The following is a 7,224-nucleotide window of genomic DNA, read 5'->3' on the forward strand; positions in this document are numbered from 1 at the left end:
AGGTGCTTTCAAAAGTATCCCGATCTTTTAAAAGCTACAAGCACAAGCACATGGTCTTTTTGATTTACCAACCACAAAACGAGGAGCTTGAGCTTTTAAAAAGTACAAGCACCTATTCAAAAAGCTTTACCAAACCAAACCTAAATTATATCACAGCACACACTTAAGAGTTTTAATTGACTGTTAACATGATAAATTTATGAAATTAGATCAAATCAAAATTTAATTGAAGAGCTGTTAACATGATAAATTTATGAAATTAGATTAAATCAAAACCTAATTGAGGGGGATCTTGAGGCATTAGAATCCTCAATTTTAGAATTGATTTAATCTAATTTTATAAATTTATCATATTAGCCACCAATTAGAATTGCCAAGTGTATGTTGTGGTATCACTTAACATGCCACATTAGCAAACTTTAATAGCACTAATAATAAAAGTGATGAAATAACTAACATGAGTAACTTAAAATCTTTGAAAGATAAATTTAACTAAAAATCCTTTTTGGAGATTAATTTAAAAAACAGTTGTGCTACATGCACATTACTTTTAGCCATTATTTTCAATCACCGTATACAAATATGTATACGAATACAAAATTCAAAAAATAAAAATCAAAGCCCACTCTCACTTAAGTCAACACGCGCTGCACGAAAAACTCCTCCTCCTTCTCCTTCTCTCGCACGAAAAATCCATCCTCCTTCTTCCTCTTGCGCACGAATCTCCTCTTCCTCTTCTTTATTGAGTTACCAATTTTTGATTCGTTGAATGTTCAACCACAAGACTTGTTCAACCTCGGTGAATCCTTCTTCGATAATGTTACGGAGCGCTTTTTCACTTGTTTTCGGACTTCGATCGTAGCTTATTATTACTCTTCTTTGAGGTAAGTGGATCTACTTTAGAAAATTAAACCTCAAAATAATTCGGTAATTATGTGCTTTTGATTCTTCGTTTTGAGCTTCTTCAGCTTGATTACACGATAATGAGCAGGAATGAATGATTAATGTTTGTAGCGTTATCTTAATTTTTTCGGTTTTTGAATTCTACTCAACACATTCAACTTAGCTGATAGCTCTGTGTGTTCTAGTTCTCTAAATTTTTAAAGCATGTGGAGTTTACTTTCTGTATTATCTTGATTTGTTTTCGGTTTTTGAATTCTACTCGAGAAATTTCAACTTAGCTGATAGTTTTGTGTGTTCTAGTTCTCTAAAATTTTCAATGCAAGTGGAGTTTACTTTCTCAGAGACGGATGTTGAAGTAGAACTAAAGATCAATTTCTGAGAATGTTGCAGCATTCTCATTTTTTCTTTTTAATTTTCATAAGAGGGAAAAAATGAGTTGGAGTCTGTTTGTGATATGAGTTAGAGTCTCATTTTTTTAATTTTATTTTTAATTGATTATAACTGAATTTTTATGATATGAGTTAGAGTCTGTTTGATTATTATATTGAATGAGTTTGATTATGCTCAGTATTTAAAACATGATATTACAGCATGTTTGATTATAGCAAAGTTGATGTTACCTTTTGCATGTTTGATTATAACTGAATTTTTGTGATATGATTTGGAGTCTGTTTGATTATGTTCGGGTTTTAAACATGATATTACAGCATGTTTGACTATAGCATACTTGATATTTGATAATTGCATGAGTTTTAACTTTTTTACTGAATTTTGGTTATTTAATTTGCTAGTTTTGAAAAGCGAAAGAAAATTACACCAAAATGAGTACAAAGAGAACCAAAAAATAGAGACACTAAAGAAGAGAAAGAAAAATTGTGTACAAATTAAAAACACATCAAAGGGGATGGAGTGGAAAAAAGTATTTTGTATTTTGTTGTGTTATTTATTTGGCATCTATATTTTGATTATCTTGTTTACTATGTTGTCAAAATTTATTTTCATCAATGTAGTGTTATGTTGACATGAGATGCACGTCAAACTTGTTGGCCACACTTTCTTCAGACTACTTGTATGATATGCAACGCAAGGAGGTCTAAGCAATGGGGTTTGGACCCCTCTTAGGTTTTTCTATGGAGAATTTAAACTATGATTTGATTTTGATCCTTGCACACGCCTATAATCCTTCGAAGTTTCATCTTCTCACCCCAATATATTTGCCCATTTGTAATTGATGTCGACAATCCAAAGAAGTACAACTGGATTAGGTATATTGTTGATGACCTTATTAATGGCGTTTTCGACTTCAAACAAGGAGTAGTCTCGAGTTTGAATGGTTGTGTATATGTGCTTTAGGTATGTTTGATTTCAGCTAATAATATATACTTGTGTTTGATTATTACTATGCGTATGTTTGATTATAATCTAACTGTGATTCATTGGATTTAGATTTTATACTTCGATAAACAAAAATATGGACTATTTGATTTTGAGAGAGAACCTCAACCACCTTGGTTTTCTTATTAGACAAAAGACAAAATTTCTGAGTAATTAGTAAGAGAAAGAAAAAGTTATCAGTACTTACATTGTCCACTCTCTAAAATTTTATTTTCTATCTATAATGAATGAAATTCACTAATTATGTGTTATAGGGGCTGGTTAAGTTAAGGAAGGAGCAATTTGTGCTTAAACAGAGAAAAAGACTGTGGAAGAGACTGCTAAAGTAGAAAAATAGAAAAATGGGAAGAAGAAAGTGGTAGATAGTCCTAACAAGTAATAAGGACAAAAAAGACCCGAGACAAGAAGATTTTACAAAATCAACGAGAGAAAAGAAGCAAGAAGCAAACACAAGTTCCAATAAAAAGTAACTTAGTTTGATAATAATACATGCTTTATTTATTGACATCCTTTGTATTTAAAGTAGCAAATAATAACAATTTATTTTGTGCGTGAGTGTGATAATTCCTTGGTTGCTGAATATATTTATATTTTGATTACATTCTTTGATTTTGGTGGCTGAATATGTTTCTAGTTTGATTACATTCTTTGATGAACCTGCTTGTTAAAAGATCCAAACTATAATTAAAATTTTTAATTATATTATTCTCTTCTATTTTTTACATTATAGATACCAATCTTATACATAATTCAGCCTCTGAATTTGATAAGCCACTGCTTATCATTTTCATAGTTCTGCAGGTATTTTCTTAGTTGTTTTGAATTCCTGTTTTCAGATTCTTTCTTTTAGTTTTATTCTGATTTTGGTTCTGCATGAATTCTTCTGTGGGATTTTGATATAATTGATGTTCATCTTATATGGGTCAGTGTTTAAGTTTATGATAAAGATCCAACGTTATGTTATCTATTGTTGTTTATTTTTTAATGGTATATTTTCTATTTAGTTTTAGATGTAGAATATTCAAAAAAAAAATTTAACTAGATATACAAAAGAATGAAAACTAAATTAAATTATTTACTTAAACTCATGATTTTGGTTGCTGAATATGTTTCTAGTTTGATTACAACCTCGATTTTTCTTGCATTATCCACAGCCGGAATGTTAAAACTTAAAAGGAAAAAGACTGCTCACCAAGGCGAAATGTTGAAACTAAAAAGAAAACACGCTTACCATCAGTGCTTAACTTCGACTTTGGAGTTGAATTTTCAATAAACTCAACACCTTCAATACATGCAACACCTATGACTTTGGATTCAATTGATGTTCCAACCCAACAAGTGTTGGGTTCAACGATACCATCCCTAAATCAAACAACGGATGTGCCAATAGAAAAGATGTCAGAACCAATTGTTGATGAATTAGAGTTGGATTTTAATATGACTGAAAATTATACGAGTGGGTGATAGATGAATAAAAAGATGGAGATGAGATTGTGGAAACATTTAGTGGCCAACGCAATATCTTCTTTAAAAGGACTAATGAGCAAACAATAAAGCCACGAAATTAATAGATAATTGGTTAGTAATACAAAATATTTTATTTAATATAAAGTATTTATTTCATTCTTAAATTTTATTATTTGGTTACTAATTGTTTGCTTTGCTTGTATCAAGGTGGCCAATTATTATTCATGCATGCTTAATGAGTTACAACAAATAAAATTCAAGAATGATATATATTACATGAATTCAGATCCAGCAGTGGTAAGAAATCTTACTATATATCTCTTTTTTTTTTTATTTGACAGATTTTATTCTATTTTAATTCATGACCAATTTGAGTCTAATTGCAGTTGTTGAGTTTTTATAAAGATGGACAAGGTGGGAATAATTATACATCAGTTGACATAGAATGTACATCTAGGATCCTAAATTTTGACAAAATTAGGATGCGAGGAAGAAATTTTTTTTTTACCTTTTTGCTATAACTTCCATTGTGGTTATATGATACGCGAAAAAAAATTAATATATTAACGCGCAACCGGCAAGTATACCAGGTCGTATCAAGTAATAAAACTTACTAAGAGTGAGGTCGATCCCACGGAGATTGGTAGATTAATCAACTTTAGTTAAATGGTAATTTTAGTCAAGCAAACATGGTTTTGAATTCATGAGATTTGATTGTTGAATGTAATTGCGGAAAGTTAAATAACAAGGAATTTAAAGAATTAGAATAAAGAAGAACAATAAAAGTAAATAACTAAAACTTAAAATGCAAGAAACTTAAATGACATTAAAGATAAACTGCAGGAAAGTAAAGATTGCAGAATTGTAAAGAGCAGAAAAGTGAATTACAAGAAATAGATAAACAGAATGTAAATGGCAAGAATGATAAATTGCAAAAAGATAAAAGGGAATTGGGTAATGGGTATTCAAAGAACTAAAGAACAAAAGAGATGAGAATTAATGATGGAGAGATCATTAGGGATCAGAGATGCAAATTCTCATGAATTGATGTTGACCAATTCCTTCTCAATCATGGGTATAGATCCATGGCAATTTGTGGGTAATTGAGTCCCAATCTCTTGGTAGCTCAATTTCTCTCAACACAACCAATTGCCACTCTCGTGATCTAATTGTTAATGAGAAGAGATGAAGTTCAATTTTTAATCCAAGCCACACAATTTCCAGAATCTCAACTAAGAGAGGTTACATCTCACATACCAACCAAAGTGTATTGATCAAGGAAATTATGAAAGGATGATGAACTCTAAACTGAATTATGTAGCTCCTTTCTCAAGTTCACCACATAATTCATATAGATTAATCCCTCTCTCGATGGTGATTGAATCTGTGAAGAGCAAGAGTTTCTTCTTGGATGAATCACTTTGAATTGAGAAGGAAAAGAAAAGTTATCAACCCATTCAAATGAGCAGAGCTCCTCCCCCTAATGAAAATGGGGTTTAGTGAATCATAGCTCTAAATTCAACAACAAGTGCAAAAGTAAACATTCTAATTGAATAGAGAAGAGTAATGAAGAATGAAGAAAAAGTTCTTGAAAACTGAAATTCAAAATTTCAAAAGAAAACTAGCTTCCTCCCTACTATGCTTCCCAAATCGGGAGTGTAGTACAAAGCAGAGTAAAAAAAAAACTAGCAAAAGTAACTAATATGATGTAAAAAATAAAAGTGTCCAAGAGTCCTCTTTAAAGTACCAAACTATTCTCTATTTATACTATTCCTAAAACTCCTTGAAATTCTCCTTTTAGGTTAGCAATTTGGGCCTTGCTCTTGTTGATTTTGCTTCATGAAAGAATTCTTGTCAAACAGAGGAAACAGGACTCATTTTCATTGTTCTGGCCCAATGGCCTGGCGTGTTTGTCAATAACGCTAGCCTGGCAACGTGCAAGGCATTTTCCTGGGAGTGGGACTTGGTGCTTGGGCGTTGTTGCCCAAGTTGTTGCCAAACACTTGCTTGTTTTTCACCTTTTTTCTATGCTTGATGTTGTCTGAACTTTAGGTTTCAATCCTTTGCCTAAATATGAACTATGATATATCATTGGAAAGATCTTGATGTCTACTTTCCAATGCAACTAGAATCACCTCATTTGGACCTTCCTAGCTCAAGTTATGCTCCATTGAAGAGGGCAAGGTCAGGCTGCCTTGGTTTGGCATTTTTGCCAAACACGCCCACAATAACGCCTCTAGGCCAGATTTCTTGGCCTGAGCATTGTTGCCCAAGTTGCCAAGGAACACGCCAGGCCATTCTAGCCTTGGCAACGTGTTCGACTCCCTTTCCTTGGCCTATTCATGCTTCCTTGAATTTCAACCTCATTTTCTTGTTTTTGGGGCCTAAAGATGACTCTGATTCGAGCTTTTATTTCATGCTTCACTATAGACTATTATACATGGTTGGAAAGCTCTGAATGTCAGCTTTCCAATGAAATTGGAAGCACCTCAATTGGATCTCTGTAGCTCAAGATATGCTCCTTTGAAGAGGGCAAGGTCAGGCTGCCTGGCGTTGTTGCCCAAGTTGTTGGCAAACACGCCACTTCAACTTCAAGGCAACAACGCCTTCAAGCTCTCCTTGGTTCAATTTCTTGGCCTTGCGTTGCCAAGGAACACGCACAGTCAACTTCAAGTTGGCAATGCCCAAGGTCATTTTCCATAGCCACCTTGCAGGGACCAGCGTTGTTGCTGGCGTTGTTGATGAACACGCCAGTTCATTTCTCACTAGGCAACGCTCTCGAGCCTTCTCTAGGAGTGAAATTGAAGTGGCCAGCGTTGTTGCTGGCGTTGCCAAGAAACACTCCACCAACAACGTGCTAGTGAGCTCCTTTTGCCAACATTTTTGTCTTGGCGTTATTATGGGCGTTGCCAGGGAACACGCCAGTTCATTCCCTGCCTGGCAACGCCCTTGACCCTCATTGTGTGGCTCTGTTTCAAGCTTCTGTCCTTGCTCTGTTTCCTTGTCAAGATTGATGTATCTCCAAACCTTCTTGCTCCAATTCTTGCTCCATCATCTTCTTTCTTCATCACCTAACATAAACCAAAGAATCTTCCTCAAAGTTTTGCCATCTTATGCAATGAATTTCAAGAGCATCATTCATATCAACTTGTTTATAAACTTCTTAAATCATTTGCATGAGTTATGCCAAATTTCACCTAGTTCTTGGTTTATGAATGCATGTAGAGAAAACTCACAAAATTGCTTGTTTATTCTAGTAATAATAAATGAAATTAAACTAAAACTAACTAAACTAACTAGTTAAAATAGCAAATATGCGAATGCATCATTATATGCATTAGATGTTTGTAATAACAAGTTTTATGTCCTAGACCCTTTGTTCACATCTAAGACTGCTAAACGGCAAAAAATAAATCAATATATTGTAAATTTATTTTGTTATAACAACTTTTATTTAGG

At 33.2% G+C, this 7,224-nt stretch overlaps 1 long non-coding RNA gene across 1 annotated transcript; it reads left to right on the plus strand.

Moving 5' to 3' along the window:
• The first annotated feature begins 627 nt into the window (after positions 1–627).
• LOC140181849 (uncharacterized) lies at positions 628–2,961 on the plus strand. The gene is made up of 3 exons (XR_011877396.1): positions 628–884; positions 1,914–2,256; positions 2,553–2,961. It is a non-coding gene; the product is annotated as an uncharacterized lncRNA (long non-coding RNA).
• Positions 2,962–7,224: the final 4,263 nt, after the last annotated feature.

This window comes from Arachis hypogaea, chromosome 19 (assembly GCF_003086295.3).
Source record: "Arachis hypogaea cultivar Tifrunner chromosome 19, arahy.Tifrunner.gnm2.J5K5, whole genome shotgun sequence".
Classification (NCBI taxonomy): Eukaryota; Viridiplantae; Streptophyta; class Magnoliopsida; order Fabales; family Fabaceae; genus Arachis; species Arachis hypogaea.